We start from the raw sequence: 22,500 nt of genomic DNA on the forward strand, positions 1-22,500 counted from the left end.
ATCATAGACACATGACAATATCACTGAAAGTATTGACTTTTAGTAAAGTTTCCATCGAAGAAAACTTCACAATTGGGAATTAAAGTCCTCCATATACCCACACATACATACATTATTTACACACACACACATACTATATATATATATATATATATATATATATATATATATATATATATATATATATATATATATATACATGTGTGTATGTATGTTGTGAATGTATGTATGTATGTAAATGTGTGCGTGTGTTTATATATATAAATATACATATATATATGTATGTATGTATATACATAATTATACATATATATATGTATGTATGTATATATATAAATATACATATATATATGTATGTATATATATATATAAATATATATATATATATATATATATATATTCTAGGACTTTCCGTCTAAAACACTTAGGTCTAAAGTACTTTAGTCTAAGAAACTTTGGTCTTGAAGCACTTTGAGCCAATTTCTTCTATTTAAGAGTATTCACCGAAATATAAATTTTATATAATGACCCATTTATTCTATGATAAGTTCCTCGTTATAATTATTCTGATATACTTTAATAAGTGTGTGTGTGTGTGTGTGTGTGTGTGTGTGTGTGTGTGTGTTCCAAGCAATAAAAAATAATGTTCTTACAACATCAGAAACGCCTGCAACAATAATTTCGGACGCAATTATAGAGGCCCCGGAAGGTTCCCAACCACTGGGTCTTGCCAATGTTTGCATCACTTGATATATTCGAGAAGTAAAGAAATAAACAATTCCCCAAGTTTCTAATAGCATTGGCTAACGTACAATAGATGTTCATTTTTGCCAAACGATCCAGAGAGAAATAAATCGGCAATTGGGTCTTGTAAATGCTTATAATAATGATACTGACTTGTCTTTACGATGTCGAAAATGGAACGTATTGGCCTTTTTCCAATGCTTGAAACAAAATGCATCTGAAAATGCATTACCGTTTATTCAGTACATGTAAAATATTTTTGTAAATGCTATGCAAAGACGAAATGGAAGAAGTTTCAAGTCATTATCTAAAGTGCCTGAATTGAATGTTTACGACCTCATCTTTCATGATAAATCACATACAATAAATTCTGTTGAAGTATGGCATAGAAGATTTAGTATCTCAGATCTCGTTCAGATCTATATAATTTTCTCGATGCTTCAAGAAGAGAAGAACGAACCAACAAAACAAGAATATCTCAAGGTACCGCAAGGAAAACCCCAAGAAGAAAAACACCAAAGCAGAATTAATTATTTTGATTTTTTAATAATTTTGCCATGTAATGTACTAATTTTCCTATTTTTTAATACTCTTAATCATTTCTAATGTTTTCAAGTTTCATTGTTATTTTTATTCTTTTGAATTCATGTTCTATTTCAAACATCATATATTTTGTCCATTTGTATTTATGTAAAAGCAAAGAATCTTTATATATTATACATATATTTACTATTTTGCCATATGAACGATCAAACCAAAATCTCTCACCTTCACCAATATGCAGTGGCCAGCCTCGAGAAGAAAACTGGCCAAAACCCAGATATAAATAGAAAAACTGTCTCGGTCCCCGCCCCAGAAGCAGTGGAACAACTGCCCAAGATGGAAGCACATTACATCCCACTGAAGGGGTTGCTAAATACCTCTGGACTAGAACAGGCCACCACTGGAAACTGAATCTTACAACATACGTCAGGAATCTGTCTTGGAAAGATCATGCTGTGTTACTAAAAAAACTGAAAGAAATGAATTTCGATATAATAGGATTTTGTGAAATTAGATGAATTAGGGAATATCATATAATGTTTAAAGAGGGCCATATATTTTGCTTCAAAGAACATGAATGTAACAAAGCATATAGAGTGGGGTTTTTTATTAATAAAAAAATTCTTCGGCCTAATAGAAGGATTTTGTAGTACTAGTGATAGCATTGAAGGATTAATTATTATATAACAAGTATAAACTGAAGATCATTCAAACGTAAGCACCAATAACATCCCATACAAAGAAAGGAACAGAAACTTTCTATGAAGATTTGGAGATATCTATGAACAAACATAAAATTGTAATGCACATGAAGTTCATACACGATCATACACTGCAATGCGATTGTTCTCTCTCTCTCTCTCTCTCTCTCTCTCTCTCTCTCTCTCTCTCTCTCTCTCTCTCTCTCTCTCTCTCATTGTTATCCTCAACGATTTATATATAAGCTTGTTATGTCACATTTATAAACTATTCATGTCCAGTCCATATTTCTGTTAAGATTTAATAGCAGCCTGCCACATTGGTGACCACGGAATGACCAGCAACCCACCCACTTGCGCCATAAACTTTAATGATGCCTCTCACCGTACCTAACTCTTTTATCCATGACGCAACAATGAAACTGCCGACCTTTACCCGTAGAGATACCTTTGCCTGGTTTCAGCGCACCAAAGTTCCATTTCGCATGAAGGGTGTGACTCTCTCAAGCAGCATAGCAGCCATGCCCTCGTGGAGATCACTGAGGACACTTTCCTGGAAATCTTCGATTGGCTTTACGACCAAAGGGACGCCCCAATAGAGTATGACAACCTCAAAATATACCTCCTAGAACAGTATTCACCATTGTCAGCTCTCTCAATAACTGTTGGGGGACCAAAAGGCTTTGCTCACCTTCAGGGAAATAACCAGTATCGCTCGCCTGCAACCTGTCACCTAGCCTTTGGGTACGAAACCTACCCGAACCTGTACGCCCCGCCATCCTTTATGTCAATACCTGCCCATGAAGGACCTGACGACCAAAGTCAATGCCCTAATGGACAGCCACTTCCCCACCTTCAAGATCTACATCAATGCCTCCACTCATGATGAAGACAACCATTTGACAGCAACCAAAGCTGATGTGAATGTGGTAGGACACAGATGTCTGCCAGGGACATCCCAGAGTAGCGACAAAGCCAAGCCACCAACCACATATGTTGCCCCTCGCTCAGGCCCCAACCAACGACCTCTACAGCCATTTATTGAAAACCATAGGCCACGGTTATGCTACTACCACTCCAGATTCAGGGGTGCTGTAATCTGTAGACGGTTGTCAGTGGCCAAAAAACTTACAAGTAGGTCATCGCTTGTGACAGTGGCCTCCCCTGTCACTAATATTTTCTTTTTACATAATGCAGGTACTGATTTGCAGTTTTTGGTAGACACTGGTGCTAGTCATCCTTTTCCACCCATGTCACTCTCCAAGACACGACTTAGTCAATCTAAGCCTGCTGACGTCCACCTGGTAGCTGCCAATGGATAAAAGATCCCCACCCACAGGTGTGAGATGCTTACACTATTGTTTGAAAGCACTTTTCGTTACCAACGTAACATTGCCAATAATCGTTGTAGATTTCCCACCCATTTCCAACTCCTGGTTGATGTGGCACATCGACGGTTAGTCAACGAAACCTTATAGTCGTCGACACCTCTTTAACCCACTTCCTCTAACCTAGTACTATACATCAGTATACCTATGCCCACAACTTCATGTCGTATCCGAAAGTCTTCCAACCAAAACTTTGCCAAATGCCAACATTTCCCACCAATCCCTATATTCATCACCATATCAAGACAACAGGGCCCACAATGTTTGCCAGATTCAGGCATATGGCCCCAGATCATTTGGCAGCTGCTGAATAAACATTCACTAAAATGGAAGAAATTGGCCTTTGTCAAAAGGCCTCAAGCCCATAGCCATCACCCCTCCACATTGTTCTGAAGAAGGACAGCTCCCTATGGCCCTGTGGGGATAACAGGTATCTGAACATGCATACAGAACCGGATCACTTCCCCTTCTTCAACATCACCAACGTTACCTCCTACTTGCGCAAAGCGAAGGTGTTATCCACTCTCGACCTCTGGAATGAGTATTATCAGGTGCCCGTGGACGAAGAAGACATCCCCATCACTGCCATCACACGCTCCCCCACTTCAGCACATACACATTCAATTACTCCTAATTTGGCCTTTGAAATACTGGGGCCACTTTCCAATGCCTAATGGATGGTATCTTAGGGCATCTCCCATTCTGCGTTTGTTATGTGGATAACATACTTGTGTTCTCTTCTCCAGAGAGGAGCACCTCCGTCACCTACGTATGGTTCTTGAGCGCCTACAACAGAATGGCCCTGTAGTCTGGAGCGACAAGTATACCTTTGGTGACAATGAAGTATCGTTTTTAAAACAATACATCGTTCCTGTAAAGGCATCCACCCTCTCCCCGAGAAGGTATCAGCTGTCCAGAAATACCCCATGCCCTCAACCGTCAAAGCACTGCATGAATTCTTGGCCATAATAAACTATTATTCACCAGTTCTTGCCAGCCATCACTGATACTCTTGGTGCCCTCTACACCTTCCTTACAGGCAAGCCAAAAGACCCATTGACCTTCTTCAGTAAAAAACTGTCCAGCTACTCTACCTTCCACTGTAAATTGCTTGTGGTACATTTGGCTGTCACTTTCACCACTTTCTAGAAGGTATGCCCTTCATCATTAGCATGGACCACATGTCACTGGTGCACTCCTCCACTCGACAGTGCAGTCCCTTGCCAGCCCGTCAATGCCAACATCTCTCCACCATGGCTGAACAAAACTGCACCCATCAACACATCCCTGGTAAAATGAATCCCGTTGCCGATGACCTGTCTAAAATCCCAATGGCCGCCATTCACCTGGGATTGGATTACAACGCCTTGGCAGAAGTCTTATGAAAAGATCCAGAGTCCCAAGACTGCAGGACATCCTGCATGTCTCTCCGTTGGGAAGACATCAATCTCGACGACTCCAACGCCACCCTCCTCTGTGACATCAGTACTAGTAGGCCACGTCCGTGGATACCGGGCCCTTGCGCTAACAGGTGTTTAATTTAATCCATGGCCTCTCATTCTTCACGTCGATCTACTGCATGGCTACAAATGGGGGTAGTAATCGACAGACAATTGACAAGCAGGACACTTCACATACATGACAATTTGCTGATAGGAAAATTAGTCAACAGGGAGCCAGCTTAAAATAGTTATACTAAATTACGTACTTCAATAATTGTTATATTTAATTACTTATTTCTGAAATTATTATACAAAACTATTTATTGTTACAGTCATTTTACCAAACTACTTAGACTCTTTGTAAATGAATTTAAAGATCCAAATTCCAAGCTCTTTTTCTTTTTATTCAAAGCCCTTCAGAATCTATCATGGAGTTTTTCAAAATGGAGCAAGGAGGCAAAAAGCTCCTGACTGAGGGATAAGACTATATTATTGACAAAACCATGAAATCAAAGACTTATTTGAGATGTGCAAATCGTAGTCTGCCAAGCAAGAATGACAACGATCAACCACATAATTAGCAGACCATCTTCAGAACACTCGCCTCTGCCAACACCTATTGAAAATCAAGCTTCAAAAGTTAAAGAAGAAATAAAACTTCGTGAGGCACAATTTGAACAATTGCAAAGCTCTATCATCGATAATATAACCGTCTATATCCAAAGTTTGGCCATTGTCAGAGCATTACCGAAAAAGGTCTCTCTCAAGCATACGTTGCAACGAAAAAGACCAGTAATAAGTGAGGTAGAACACTATTAAGATTCCAAGAGATGATGATTCTTTACTCTATGAAAATGAAGATTTTTCTACATTTGGTACATTGAAAAATTTTAAAATTTTATGCAAGAAAACAGAGTGGTTTTGTGACGGGACTTTTGACTCTGAACCTTTGGGTAAGCAGCTATACACGATCTATGCACTAATTTGACATTACCAATACTTTATTGTGTAACAAACAGTAAAAGTGAAGAGACTTATGATTTAATGTTTAAATTCATCACAGAAGGAAGGAATTTAAATGTGATATCTATAACAGTGTACTTTGAGAGAGCAGTTACAAATGTCATAAAAAAAAAATCTTCCTCACGTTTGTGTATTTCTTTTTTTTTTTACTTTGCCCAGTGAATATGACACAAGACACAGACTACATGTTTACAAACGTGGTACAGTGATCAAGATAATGCTTTCATTATGAAACAACTGCAAGCGATAGCTTTCATACCACCTGATGATGTTGCTGTTTTGTTTGAACAATTTCTTAACTCTTTAGATGAACAAACAGTTGAAATGTTTGGTGCAGTTACCATTTTATTTCAAGTGTACATGAGTAAGAATCATGCAATGCGGTAGACTTCGACACCCAATATTTGACATTTCTTTGTAGTAGTGTCACTCCAGAGTTCTCAGTGATCTCCCTAAAACTATCAACTTGCTAGATGGATGGCACCATACTTTCAGTAGAAGTGTCAATGTCCATCACCCTAATTTATCCTAATTAATTCAAAAGTTTAGGATTGAACAATCAAGCACTAAAATTATAATAGAACAGGGATTATCAGGTGCTGATGTGGAAAGGGTAAACTAAATATATTTGTATCAAGGACACATTCCAAAAAATTGTACTCGACTTCACTGCTGAAGATGGTTGCAATTTGTACAGGCATGTGCATAAAATTGTATGTAAGAATTTTTAATAGACTATTCCTGTATTTTTTCTATATTACTTTTATTATTTTTTTTCTTTTGCATTTGTTTTTTGTAAGCTGTTCATATCACTTAATAAATAATTTGTTTTATTTGTATTTCGCATATCCCTGTCAGATAACTGTCATGAGTGAATTGTCCTGTATGTCAATTGTCTGTCGCCATTTGACTGTTGACAAACTGTCTGTTGGCTAACTGTCTTTCAGCGAATTGTCCATGCACGCTGAAGATTGATTGATTTGAGGTTTTCTGGCATCCTGACATCTAAGGTCATTGACGCCAATATTGTATATTGTAAACAAAAAAAAATAAAATATTCAATTAAGCCATAAAAGCAAAGATGTCATTTAAAAAGTTAAATATCTTTCAGAAGACCTCCTTCTGAAATAAAACTAAAAATACCACTAGCATGGTAGGACATATCATGTCCAAGAATCTTGGCAAGAATGAACCTGCCATCCTCACCTTGAACCTCAAACAGATATATATTTCTTTCAATACTATATGTGGGCATTCGGTCAACAAAACAGTCGTCACAATATGGTTGATGTTGGCCTGCCAGCAAAAACTTATGTGTCATCCGAGTGTGACCAATGCAGAAATGACAAAGAGTAGTCTCCCACTTTCGGGGCTTCCCGTTATACCTCCAAGGGGATGTAACATTACTTATTTCTCTTATCTTAGTTTCAAGTAAACTATACCCAATGCTGCTGTATATTATTATAAAAAAAAATTCTTAATTGTAGGTAAAAAATCATTATTGGGGAAAGGGATATCTTCTTAGTAGCAACTCAGCTGCAGCATTCTTTGCCAGTGAATCTGCCTTCTCAGTTCCAGACACACCTACATGAGCTGAAACCCAGCAAAATTGAACCATTACACCTTTCATACCTATAATGAAAGTCATTCTAAAATCTTTAAAACTAAAGGATTATTAGAATTAAAAACTTCTAAAGCTTGTAGGACACTTCTTGTATTACAAAAAATGGTAAACTTGCCTTCATCTTGTAACGCTATTTTCTCAACAACAGTTAGTATGCCATATAGTTTGGCAGTAAATATAAAAGATGCTAGAGGAAGTGCACCTCTATAATTGAAAGCACCACTATATACTCCAAATCCAACGCCAGCATCAGATTTGGAGCCTGTGTTCTTCAACATGTTCCATAAAAACAACCTGGCTTCGTAGTCAGTCTTCTTTTTTATACCAATAAAATATTTGCAAAAAGATATATCCAGAAATTTCCATGTTGGGGTTGATGATTTGAGTTCAACTCAAAATATCTACAATGCAGTTTGACAGGCTAAAGACTTAGGAAGTCTTTGCAACCCAAACCAATACCAAATAATAGAAGACTTCCAGTAAAGGTTTAAAGGCAATTCTCCAGCATCAATATAGAGGCTTGGGATAGGTGAAGTTCTAAAGGCTCCTGTGAACAATCTGATACCAGGCATGGTGTATAGAATCTAAAACTTTTAATTGGCTTGGGGTGGCTTAGGAGTATATTTCACATCCATAACTAATTTTTGAAAAATTAAGGCATTGTACAGTATAATTTTAAAAGTTTGATGGTCTGGCCCCCATGATGTATGGGACAAAACTTTCAAAAGATTCAAAGCCTCAAGACATTGTATTTTTAAGGCTTTCAAATGAGGAACCCATGTAACCCTACAATCAAAGATCAACCCTAGAAATCTAGCTTCACTTACACATGGGATACGTTGACCTTTGATGTATATATCAGGGTCTGGATGTACTCCACGAATATGATAGAAATGGACAACAACAGTATTGCTTGTCGAAAACTTAAATCTATTCCTATCGACCCATTGGATAATTTTGTCAATTGAGAGTTATAGTTTTCTTTCAACCATTCCATTCTAGATCCAGCAAATGATATAGAGAGATGATTTACAAATAGTGTTAAGAGAATAACTTGATGAATGACTGAGCATATCCCATTTATGGCTAGTGCAAATAGGGTTACACTTAGCACACTTACCAGGGGAACTCCTTCTTCCTGACATTTCCTCTCTGATAGAGCTTCTCCCACTATCACTTGAAAAAATCTATGTGAAATAAATGATTGAATTAATAATGGTAGCTCTCCTCGTAATCCCAAATTATGAATGGTTTTAAGTATACTATATCTCCAAGTAGTATTTTATGACTTTTCAAGGGCATAGCCTACCAAAGACTAAGAGAGAAGCCTAATAATGGTTAAGGCAATACAAGGAGGTCTACTAGTCAGCATCAGAACAGGGGGTAAGGCATTCCAATGGGTAAACATAAGTAGACACAGGGAACAGGATCCTAGGAAATGTGCCGCCTCGCCAAACATACAGGCTAAGTGAAAAGGGAAAACAGTCGCCCTAGGGCAACTGAGAACACTATCCAACTCCCAGAAGGACCTTCAAGACCACAGCTCCCTGCCGTGACGAATCGACAGCATGAGAGGATAGACAGCCTCACCCAACCAGTAAGGTTAGGTGAAAGAAGGGTATGGTGAACAATGAAAATTACAAGGCATGTCCGCTGGCTAGGGTAGGCTAGCCTAAGTCAATGCTGATAAAAAAACACACAAGAATCACCAAGAAAGGATAGGGCGATACCATAAACATACCACACTTTAAAATAATAATATAAAACATATTCATACAATAAAATGACTAAATAACTAAGCGTTTCTGAGCAATTTGAATCAGGATGTAATGGCGCCGACCGCATGCCAAGCTTGGAACAATAAAAGCATGCAAACTAATAAAAAAAACTGGGTGGAGACACGAAATTCTCCAACACACGAAAAAGAGGGTACTCAACTTAGTCGATGATGAAGAAGCTGAAGCATCCATGATAAAAAATCACTCAAAAAGCTAAAAAAAAACTAGCGGAAACTCTCCAAGCAACCGACAAAGATGGGGAATGATTCAACAGGAAATGTGTTAGTTGTAGCACATTGAGATCGGGAGTTGTAACGGCTCTCTTGCCCACGTATCCTACCCTCACCTTTCCTTTGAGACAAGGTTAACTTTATTTGGGGAATTATAACCAAAGCTTGTTATTAACATGTCCCTGATTTATACATGATATATCTCGGGATATTCGCTCCGGAGGTTGGAACTCCGTTGATACCTCTACGGTAAATTTCTCAGGTATATCACACACAGAAATATCCCAGGTACAAGATACCGATGAGGATCTTCCATCAGGGCGACATGGCTATCTCACACAAAAAGACTGTTACATGGCATTGTTTGCAAACAAAGGCTTCACAAATAGAGGACTCAAGTCGTATCAACACATCAGTCATTAAATAAATTTTTCTAAATCCACACTAGATATGTGATAAAGTACCCTTCTTTTCAAGGTACCCCATCAGTCTTGCATTGGCCTTCTGCTCCATGATCTTACATGAACAAGATATCAATGCAGTTGGTCAATAGTTTGCTGCTAAAAACTTATCCTTACCGTGTTTTAAAAAGGTTAAAATTATGGCTAGTTCCTAAATACTTGGATAACTATGAACATGTCATATTCTGTTAATAATGCTTAAAATAAATAACTTTATATCAACAGGTACATGTTTAATCATAGCACATGGAATTCCATTGGGTCCAGGGGCTGTATTATTACAAGTAGCAAGTGCAAAATCAAATTCTCCTTCAGTGAAAGGAGAATTTAGTGAAAGGAGAATTGTATGACTCCTCCCTTCCTGTTGCGAAATTATTTCTTTTCTTCAATGCTCCTATACTGGTGACCAGGAGCTGCTTCACACTTGCATGATACATTTGAGAAATGATCAGCCAGGCCATTACTAACATTTGCTTCAGTCACATACTGACCATTTACCCTCAACACTGGTGGTGGGTTGGGGGGGAACTTGCCAGTTATTTTTTTTTACTTTCCTCCATACAGAAGATGGTGGTGTTCTACTGTTAATGGAAGAAACAGAAACCACCCAAGATTGGCACCTAGCTTCTTTCATGGCACAACTAAACTGTGCTCTACATTTCTTGAATATAATTAAATTTTCATCAGTACAGCGTCTGCGCAATTGAGTAAAAGACTTTCTTGTAGCTCAGTTAGGTTTGAAGGCCACCAGGGGACTGGTCGTCATTTGAATAACCCTGGTGTTTTGGGAATTGAATCGACTCCTGCTGTATGAAGAGTTCCATTCAGTAAGTCCATGGCATCATCAATATTTTCAAACTGTTCCGCATTCCCTTCAATTTCGCTTAGCTCACTAAATCTATCCCAGTCCACCTTGTCAAGATTCCATAGTGGCAAGATCTGAAAAGGTGGACCATTGTTGGTTTTTATAATGATTGGTGCATGATCTTTAGTATGCCAATCATGTAATTTCCTCCAATCGAAATCGAGAAGGCAATTAGAGCTTGCGACTGATAGGTCAATACTCGATAAGGTGCCTGTCTGGACATGGAAGTGTGTGGGCTCTCCTGTATTAAGGAGCTAGACATCCTCATTTTCCACAATTGATGATATAATATTGCTAAAACATCTCCCCATACAGGATGTCTACATTCAAATCTCCTAGTAAGAGAAAAGGTTGAGGGAGTTGTTCAATCGCCTCTACTAAATAATCATACAAAATTTTATCATTTGGAGGTAGGTACAGAGAGCATATTGTATATTTTCTTCTTATATTAATCTATACAACCACTGCCTTCAGGGGTGAACGAATAGACAAAGGTATTTGGGAAACATCTTCGACGAACGTAAATGAGACTTCCGCCATGGCTCCCTGCTTGTTGATTATATGGTGTTCTATAGCTATAGAAAACTATGGATTATTTCTGGAAGACATCTTGGATGAGGTCTTCCCATTGGCCGTTTTTAATTTATTATTATTTCCTGTAGATTTCTTTAATGGTCTTGATATATTGGGTTTTACATTGGTCTTTTTCTTTGAGTCCATTTGATCTATTTGTTGAGGCAGATGGTAGATCTCAACTTGAATTTCTGATTTATTCAAATGATCTTTCAGTTCATTAGAAACATCAACAGAAAAAACATTAATTTTATTTGATGTCACAACTTTCATGTTTCTAATGGAATGGCTGAGAGAGATGGAGGTCTCTCTCTGTTACGATTAATAGATGGTGAGGTTCTAGGTTTTTGCACCTTCCCCACTACAGGTGCATCAGGTAAGTGGAATCTCCATCGAATCAGGCAAGGACATGGCCTGAGAGATTTTTGTACTACATTTTGTAATGGGGGACAAAGCTTGTACAGAGTTAGGCAATGTTCCAGTGTTCATACACCATGGTAAAGCCTCAGGCGGGAATACGCTTACCTCGTCATTCAGAATTTTATCACATGGAATATTTCTTTTCCTAGAACTATTGGCAGTACTAGGTGGGTTTGATCTTAATGCCTTTACATAGCTATTCGATTTATTTAATAGTCTTTTGGCATGTCCCACACTGATATGTTCTAAACTGGATTTGTTGAGGGCACCTTCTTCCAACTTATACAGCTCACAGCTCCAGTCAATGGATTTATGATTAGAGTTGCAATCTAAACACCTGGCCTCAAGTCCACATACTCCTTGGTAAGATTTGAAGCAAATGCCACACAGTTTTTCTTTTTTTGCAAACTTTAGACAGGTGTCCAAATTTAAAACAATTAAAACACTGCAGTGGCTTCTGCTTGAATGGTTGTACTGTACTTTAATCATTTCGTTTTCAATAAGAATATGGAAAGGTACATCAGAATCCTGGAAAGTAAGGATAATCGTTGATGTACCTGGGATTTTGTGTACTTGCCAAACATTTGGTGGACATAAGGCCAGTATCTCCTTCACTGTAAATTCGTATAGATCTTTATTACAAACTACTCCCATTCCATAGTTGAAATTTACGTGTGGTTTGACATCTAACATAATATCATCATTACTGGCTTTTAAGTTGGACAGTATTATGGATTTTGTGCTCGATTTGGCATGGATAAGGTAACCTTTTCTTTACTGAGATATATCTCCCAGTGCAATAGTTCCTACTTTTTTTCTGAATTAATATACATATTTTGAAAAAAAATTCCCTGTAACCTCCTTAGATTTAGCTACGAGCCGCATTAGTGGTTTTGACTTTCTCTGTGAAGACATAACTAAATCAGCGTCTTTTTCGAACTAATCGGCAGGCCTATACACATCCAAATCCTGGAGGGATAGGAGGAAGGGTCAAGAAAGAGGAGGAGGGATAGGAGGAGGGTCAAGAAAGAGGGGGAAGGAGAGGGGAGGGACAGAGGAGTGTAGGTATTCGAATGGCTTTACCTACTTACCCGATCCACCTGGCTTAAGCTTTATTAGTACAAGAGTAAACACCTTAATTAACGAGAATTGAAATGCATTATAGTATCAAAAATTAGGGGGAGGTCTATAGAGTGCTGTATTAAAGTACCATCCTGATCAAGTAATTAGCATGGGAGATATTAAATAAAAACACACTATTTTTTGCCAGACATCCATAGTAGTCTTTTCAGAGGCATACAAGACTAGTCTATACAGACATACAAGAAAAAAATTTTTAAGAGATATATAAAAAGTCTCCTAGGGGCCTATACGACAAACTTTCAAGTGGCACATAAAACACATATTTCAAATGTAATACAACAAGTTTTTAAGAGGCATAAAAGGCAAGTCTTTTAAGAGGCATAAAAAACCAAGTCTTTTAAGAATCATACAAAAGTCATACAAAAGAAGTCTTGAGAGGCATACAAAACAGCTTTTAAGAAACATAAGAGATTATATTTTAAGAAACGTAAAATAAAATCTTTCGTGTGACATTTAAGACAAGACTTCAAGTGGCACACCAGATACGTCATTTAAGAGGAAAACAAGACAAGTATTTCATTTGGCATACAGGGCAAGTCTTTCATGTGACATACAAGAAAAGACTTTCATGTGACATAAAAGACAAGTCTTTGGAGAGTCAAACAAGAAAATTCTTATGAGAGGGATACAAGTCATGTCCTTTAAGAGTCAAACAAGACAGCTTTCAAGAGACATAAAAGACATGGCTTCTAATAGATATACGAGGCAATCTCTAAAGAGACATAAAAGAAAAGTCTTTAATGTGATGTACAAGACAAGACTCCAAGTGCCACACAAGATAAGTCATCTAAGAGGGATACAAGACAAGACCTCAAGTGCCACACAAGATAAGTTATTTAAGAGGGATAAAAGACTAGTCTTTCACGAAGCATACAAGACAAGTCTTTTATATGGCATACAAGAAAAGTATTTTTTAATAACATACAAGAATTTTTTTTTCCAATACATCTAACCCCAGCCTTTTAAGACCATACAAGACAAGTTTTTCAAGATGCATATAAGCCAAACCTTATAAGACCATACAAGACACGTTTTTTTTTAAGATGCATATAAGCCAAGCCTTTTGTGACCATAGAAGCCAAGGCTTTTTTTTTTTTAAGATGCATATAAGCCAAGCCTTTTATGACCATAGAAGCCAAGGCTTTTTTTTTTTAAGATGCATATAAGCCAAGCCTTTTAAGATCATACCGAACAAGCCTTTTAAGACCATACCGAACAAGCCTTTTAAGAGACCTGAATGTGTTTTTTTAATGTCATACAAGATGAGATTTCAAATGGCGTACAGGACGAGTCTTTTCAGAGGCATACATAAGTTTTTTAAAGTGGAATGTAAGAAAAGCCTTGAAGTGCCATAAAAGACAAGTCTTTTCAGAGGGATGCAAGGCAACTCTTATGTCGGGTACAAGACAGCTCTTAAAAGTTGAATACAATGCAACTCAAAGTGGGGTACATAACAACTTAAAAATGAGATACAAAGAAAAAAACCTCAAAGTGGGATACAGTGCAACTCTTAAAGGGCATTGTTGATGAGTAACTATGCTGTTTGGACATGACATTAGGTGGTAAAATTGTTCTCGTATCCCATTGAAATCAGGAATATTTTCTTTCTGACTGGCTACCTAATTCAGTTGTGATACAAAGATAGAAAAAAGAAGTGATATTATTCTCAGGAAGAATTAAATGAAATAATGAATAAAACAATGTAAATAGACGTAAGTTTACTACAAGGAAGTGACGATGAAAATTATGTGAAACATGCAGTGATGTATAACTCAGACGAGGACTTAGAATATGAGCAATCTCCGAGCTATGATGACAAAAGTATAGATTAGGGACAAATGAGGTTTTCATAGTATGGCACAAAAAGAGCAAATGCAACATCAATGCTTCGCTAGCCATGTTGCCAAAAAATAGAGCTCATTGCTCACCCTACCTCTTCTCCCTCCTAACCACAGAAATCCTCCCTGCCTTCCCCTTTCTTAGCCTCTCTTATCCTTAGTACCTATACTGCTGGCCATTTAATGACACCGGCTATTCCTGCTGTTGACATGGGAGGCAAAATCACTCTGGTGATACTACTCGAGGTGATACACAAGCTGTATCTTCTCATATTCCTAATAATCCTGCCACTGACCCTGCTGTGCCTCCTGTGGCAGGGAAAGAATAAGGCCTGCTGCTTCCGTTGCTGTTTCTGATAACGATGATAATTTAAAATCTGTTAACTTTGGAATGAGCACAGTGACGTCAAGGTCTGGCTTTAGGTGGAATTGTCGTCCACAGTCGTCTATGACAGTAAGGACATCAGCACGAAACATTGTTGTTCCCTTCACCTCGGGACCAACCAATACTGCAGGAAAGGAGTGCAGACACCCTTGAAAAAGTTATGAGGTTGCCCTTTGAAGACAACATTACTGGTGAGATAGTATAATGGACAAGCAAAATCATTCAAGAAGGGGCAGCCAACTACAATAACAAGAGAGGAGGATTATCAAGCAGAACCCGCTGAAGTCCATAGATTTTTGGGGCTACTGATCTTCAGTGGTTTTCAGAGGGCAGCCACCTGTCCACCAAGGAAATGTTTAGCCCCCAGACTGAGCAGCTAAGTCACAGAATCGTTTCAGCATCTTGCTCAGCTGCTTGCTGTTTGATGACAAAGACACAAGGGACTAAAGACATAAGACACAAGTTTGCAACATACTGTACTTGATTGACAACTGCTGGAAAATGTACATTCAAAAGGAAGCACTTACAGTGGGTCAACAGCAGTTGGGTTCTGTAAAAATTGCCCATTCTATACGAATACTGTATACCTAATAAATTAGGAAAATGTGGGATAAAGCTTGTCCTCATACGACATTAAGAACAAAAACTTGCTGGGCAGAATTCCTTACCAGAGGAAAGAACACAGAATCAAGGCCCAAAGGTGGCATAAACCTTGGTCATCAGTTCACAAAGGATCTTAAAAAACCTACAACCATACAAGCAGAATAGTTACAAGCAAAAGTTGGTTCATTTTAGTACCCCTAGTAAATGACATCGTAAATAACTGTCATGACCCTAATTAGTACTCTGAGAGCTAACACGAAAGAGATACCTGTTGAAATAAAGAAAAATAAAAAAACATCAAATAGGCGGACAAGTTCAAGTGCATTCTTATTCACAAATGACATGACTTTAGTGTCTACTGCAGGGCCAATTCGAGGATAAAAAAGAAGTTGGGTGTATCTATTATCCTCAGTGCACACAGCCAATTATAGTGATGCTTGGTAAGCCTGGGATGATAGATTTTTATAATCGTACAAAAACTAGGGAAGATACATTCGATCAAATGTGTGCTATTTACCCAGTTGAACACAAGACAAAAAGATGCCCAATGAGTATTTTCTTTGAGATGATAGCCTTTGTAATCAACTCTTGGATAATATGCAATAAAATTCAGCAGATAGAATATGCTAGTACAATGGAGAGACCCAAATATATGAAGAAGTTAAAAGTGGTCTTTATCGATCCCTGAAAAAAAAAAGAGGATGCTCAACAATCCCAAAATGTCAAAAAGTACCCAGACGTTGATCAGAACTGTCTGCGACATCCCTTCATCTGTCAGGGTTGGTCAAGCACGCCTCCCACCAAGGGAATACAACAGGGCTCCCATGCTGCAATGCTCTCTGTCTGAAAGGACCAGTGATAGGAAGACACGACACAGGTGCCAAGGCATGTCGTGCCACCCTCACCACACCTACAATTGGTGCGTGGACTGCCGGCACTATTTCATGTAAGAAATTTATTTATGGTTTATTTACAGAGATAAATAAAGAAGAATATTAAATTTTGCTCAAATATGGGTTTGTGTTCTCTAAATAAAGCTGAACAAAAAAAAAATTTGCAAAACCTAATTTCTTGACAATCAAGAAAATCCGCATGTAAGTTGCAAGAATTTATTTTGCCGAAATGCTGTTTTCTTATATATTTTGCCCAAATGCTGTTTTTTATATATTTTGCCCAAATGCTGTTTATCATCATCTAAAAATAAATAAAAGAGTATTTTTTTACCCTTTAATGGCCACAAAATAATTACGAATATATTCTTACCCTATAGTGGTCGCAATGATAAGTGTCTTCATATATTGGAAATATAATGTCATTGTGATATCACTTAAATATTGTCGTACTTTTTGACTAGGCAGGATCAGTAATCAATAATATCATAGGTAAGCTATGACTAACACAAACACTGGTCTGCATTATAATCTGATACTTTTTAAGAGGCAGCTGTGTCTGTCATCAGAAGAGGAGGCAAAGTTCATTCAAGTCGCCATTTATACACCATAATTTGATTTCCTCAAACGTTTCAATGCACACACTTTCATCTTTGACTTTGAAGAGGACCGTTATTTTTAATGAATCCATAAAATAAATAAATAAATTTCGATGATGCAGTGAATTTCTTATTTAAAGATTTGATATTAAATGTAGATAAGGTTCTTCAAAAATTTTCAAATCCTTTTTAACAAAGTAGAAAAGTTGTTTGCCATGAAAGGTTACATAACCATGTTATACCAAGTCATACATCATGTTCTTAGCTCATTTACACACAAAAGCGATAAATTCAAGTCACTACCTTGCAATTGCAGCTAGGTAAGATCCCTGAACTTAAATCATTGCATTTTTCTCTTAATGGATTTCTTAAAACAATAGATTTTGAACAGCATGTAGAATCGATTCCAGACCTGCTGGCGATAGAAAATAACAAAAATGGTGATAAATTTAGGGGTATGAACTGAGCCATAATTCATTTCATCAAGTTAAACAAAACTCAATTATCTAAATAATTTTCCAGACGATTCTACTGGTGGGATACCCTAGGTGGAAGATTTTACAGGTGGAATACCCTAGGTTGAATATTCTATAGGTGGGCTACCCTATGTTGACTATTCTACAGGTAAGTATTTTTTGAGTGAGAAATCTTCTGGTGGGATATCTTGTTCTCAGCTACCCTTAAATCACCACTTTGGTAAATCCAGTTTTACACAATGTACTGCACGTGTATCACACACGCTCATACACTGTAACGGTATTTTTTTTTTCTTCTTCTTTTTTGTATATTGTCGTTATTGCTCTCCCCTCGTACTCATAACCTGTTTACGCCTGAATGTTTTTGCGTCATTGTGTTTGAATTTTTGTGCCGTTCTTGGCAGGACGGGCTGTATATATAGTATTATATACTCATGCTCCATCCAAATAAAGGTAGTTGCATTCACACCGCTTTTGAGTTAATACCTAACTGGTGAATCCGCACATTGGTGACTACCAAAGTGTCCAGTTCCCACCCGCCTTCCCCCACACTGCTGCATTTTTCTATTTGATGATGCCGCCCTCAGGCACTGACTCTACTATCAATGCCATGCCTTTGAAACTATCGTCCTTCGCCAGCTGAGAAGCGTTCACCTGGTTTCAGGGTGCTGAAGTACAGTTTCAAATCAAGGGCGTGACTCAGTCCGGCAGCAAAGCAGATTACATTCTCTTGGCGATCCCCAGGAACACTAACCCAGAAATCTCTGATTGGCTGTGAGAGCAAAGGGAGGCCTTGAATTACTATTGAAATTGATGAACCATGTTTTTCCCAAGGTCCTTTAAATATACTAGGAGTATATTCAAAGGACTTTGGTTTTTCCCATAGCCTGATTGATTGATTGATTTAAAGTTTTCAGGCATCCTGACATCTAAGGTCATTGACGCCGTTCCCATAGCTTGAAACACCATCATTGGACGCTGACCACAAACTCCTATTCGAGTGTTAGGTATTGTTGATAAAAACAGAAGCCCACCAATTGGCTACATGGAAATTATTTACAAAAGAAATTACGATAATACTAATATTAGCCCGCTTAAGATCTGTCACTAAAGAATGGAGAGCATACCGCAATGTTTAAGAGGGATACAAGAATAAAAATTAGAACTCTGATTCCTTCAGTCACCTATGTGGATTCGAGTAACAGTGTACACACACGATTGAATCCCATTAAACAACAATACTAGCAACCACATGAATGGAAATAAGAAAATTATAAGTACCAAGCGCTTTCGTGTTCTTTGAACACATTTCCAGGTAATAGGTGAAAAAACTTTAAATATTTACCAAAAAAGCATAAAAAAACAGTTACAAAAATTTAAACGTATAAAAAAGTGAAACTGGTATAAAAGATCGCATAACTAAACAGGTGATTATATAAATAAAAGATAAAAATCTACCTTAAAACAAAGCTGTATATGTATATGTATATATACTGTATATATATATATATATATATATATATATATATATATATATATATATATATATATATATATTAAACAACATTCCACAAACTACAATATTTTGTTTAGCTTACGCGAGGTAGCTTTTCCTAAAACCATGGAGGCTTTAGATGCTATAATCAGCTATCACGACTTATCTGTATACTAAGCTCTTTTTCCTCCTACCATCTGTATTTAATCCCAGATACCATTTATTTATGGGTCGAACCACGCACGTACGTTGTAGTATTACACCTTAAGAAAACAAACCTTTTTACAAATATGTGTTTTATGTAGCATCATTTTGCAAAAATCCAAATGATAAGGAGAAAGAACACTTTTGTTTGTGAAATATTAAACACATTAGAATTACTCCAAAAATTCATACTCTGATAACAAGTAATGCAAGCAAATCACCCACATCCTCGGAGGTATATGTTGATCAAATATATATATATATATATATATATATATATATATATATATATATATATATATATATATATATATATATAACATATAAATACAAACCTTACATAATAACCATTGACATGAGGCCATTAAGGTATTTACGATAACTACCCACAACACCGAAGCACTGACTTCTGCACTAACACCGGAATAACACAATAATAAAACATCAAATTATTTTCGTCGTCTTTAAAACTGAACAAGAAGTATCACCGTAATCAACATTTCATAGAAAAATATCGCTAACATGACATCATACTTTTCGTCATTAATAAATTTTTTACATCGTGTCGACTAAAGTTCAACTTTTCATCATTAATGAATTTATGGCATTGTGTCGAAAAAAGTTCAAAATCAAGAAATTATAATTTCTACAAAACATAAACTACCTACAAAACAGTGGATGGTCTATGGGTTGTTTTGGAGAGAGAGAGAGAGAGAGAGAGAGAGAGAGAGAGAGAGAGAGAGAGAGAGAGAGAGAGAGAGAGAGAGGCATACATAGTTTTTTTTATAATTTCAAAATTATCATAGTCAATGAAAACATTAATCATGAATTGAAATCATAGTAACTGTTAACGACCCATCGACCATAAAGGATAGTTTTAACACTCACCACGATTCTTCTACTTCATGGGTGCTTCCTTCTTGATATTTCGTTCCTGGAGGAAAAAGAAATCTTTTACTTATAAATTCTAAACAATGCCATACAAAATTAACTACGTGAAAATCTCGTCAACAAAGCTTGGTCAAATGTTATGTAGTTCAGCTCTTCTTTGAGCTTCAGATTCGTCACATTTTGTAGTCTTACTAATGTAAATTCTTGAAGAAAGTTTATTCCACAATCATGACTTGTCATCCTCACATATCTAAATTCTGTAAATACTTCACACTCAATAACTGAACTGATGGAATATTCTGCACAGTCACATGTCTGGACTGGAAATGCCACATCTGTCAACAAATATCAAAACGCTATGTAAAAACGTGATTACAACAGGCAAGCACTATTCACTAGAACACTACCTCCACTAACAAGAACAGTATGTTAACCCTACGACTCCAAGTCCTTGAATGAACAGAATAGGTGCAATTAGATTGTCCAAACTCCAACCCGACCTTCCAGTTCGTTTACCCATTCACAAAAGTCGTGTATATCTACTCAAGTCATTGTTTACGCTTCTCTTTAATATCATCGTACACCCAGCAACAAAACCGGTGTCGCCTCGCCAGACCCGATTCGGATACATCATGTCCTTCTTGCCCTGAAAGGTTAAAAGGAGGCCTGACGTTTAAAATCACCCAATTGCCACCTCTCCACCATCATCTTTAACCCCCACTTGGTTATATCCTTCTACCTCCATCCCCAATGTTTGAGGTTAAAAGGTCTCACATTTATGATAAGACCCTTCTGGTGTAAGTTTTTTAGTAAAGGAAAAACCAAATACTAAGATGACAATATTTCATACAGTTTGCTTTTCAGGTGTTTAAAATTATATCAAAACTATAGATATCGAAGTAAATATGCAAATGACTGATTGAACAAATATCAAGAGTAATGGATTTCTTGAAGATCTTACCGGGGGAACATTTTTAAGGTGTTGGACATCAGGACATGAAACGACAAATAAAATCGTAATAATACGAATACTCAATGCCAAGGAAATATTTTCCTTTTGCCTTGGGAAGGGTTAAGCCAGCTAGACTTGGACCTTTGAGCATTGAGCAATCGTCACCAGGGAAGGGAGTTCAATTGGAAGTGAGGGACTTGCCCAGATAATTTGATTGATTGATTGATTGATTGACTGATTAGGAGTTTTTTGTCATCCTGACATCTAGGGTTATTGACGCCGAACCAGATAATTTGAGTAAACAATTAGTCTTTTATACCCTACATCTTATATACCACATCATCACTATAATGACGCACCAATGAACTTTCATTGCACGTCATTTCACATATCTTATTGTCACCAATCACTTCTGAAACAATATAGATTATGTTAACTGATGATGCATTTTAAATCTCCAACCTTAAACTAATATGATTGATATAGGTTATGATGGTGAAAATTTGATCAAATTTTCACCACGACAATATATATATTAAAATATAGTTCCTAAATTCAATGTAGTCCTAAAGAAAGGTCGCGAAGTGATCCGAAACACATGTCGATACCAAACAATAAATGGAGAAAAGTTAATGTATTTCTGCTGTTATCCTGAAAACTATCTGCAGGACGATCTGTCCGAGGAGAAGCTGTCTTCAGTTTTGGGCGCCGATGTCTATTCATTATATATGTATGTATGTATGTGTGTATATATATATATTTATTTAAATATATGTATATATATATATATATATATATATATAAATAATTTCTACCTCATACTTGGGATCGATCCCTAGCCCCTTCAAATGAAAGGCCAGGTCGCTTCCAACTATGCCAGCAGAGCGACCTAGCCTTTCATTTGAAGGAGCTAGGGTTCGATCCCAAGTATGAGGTAGAAATTTAATTCCATTTGAACACGATATTGTGTTGATTTTCATTCATATATATATATATATATATATATATATATATATATATATAGATAGATAGATAGATAGATAGATAGATAGATATATATATCTATATCTATATCTATCTATCTATATATATATATATATATATATATATATATATATATAAAATCCCTTTTTTCTAAAAAGGAAAGTATTTAATGAGATGGTCCTAACAGTATTAACTTAAGCATCAGAAACTTGGAGCCTCACTAAAGGCCTTACAACATAAGCCGATTATAA

General features: G+C 36.9%; 1 long non-coding RNA gene across 1 annotated transcript in view; it reads right to left on the reverse strand.

The window, feature by feature from the left end:
• Positions 1-22,500, reverse strand: part of LOC137630630 (uncharacterized) — a 372,657-nt gene that overhangs the window by 204,282 nt on the left and 145,875 nt on the right. Inside the window, exon 2 of the long non-coding RNA XR_011041740.1 lies at positions 20,311-20,356. This is a non-coding gene — a long non-coding RNA (uncharacterized lncRNA). The remainder of the gene's footprint in view (positions 1-20,310; positions 20,357-22,500) is intronic.

This window comes from Palaemon carinicauda, chromosome 38 (assembly GCF_036898095.1).
Source record: "Palaemon carinicauda isolate YSFRI2023 chromosome 38, ASM3689809v2, whole genome shotgun sequence".
NCBI lineage: Eukaryota > Metazoa > Arthropoda > Malacostraca > Decapoda > Palaemonidae > Palaemon > Palaemon carinicauda.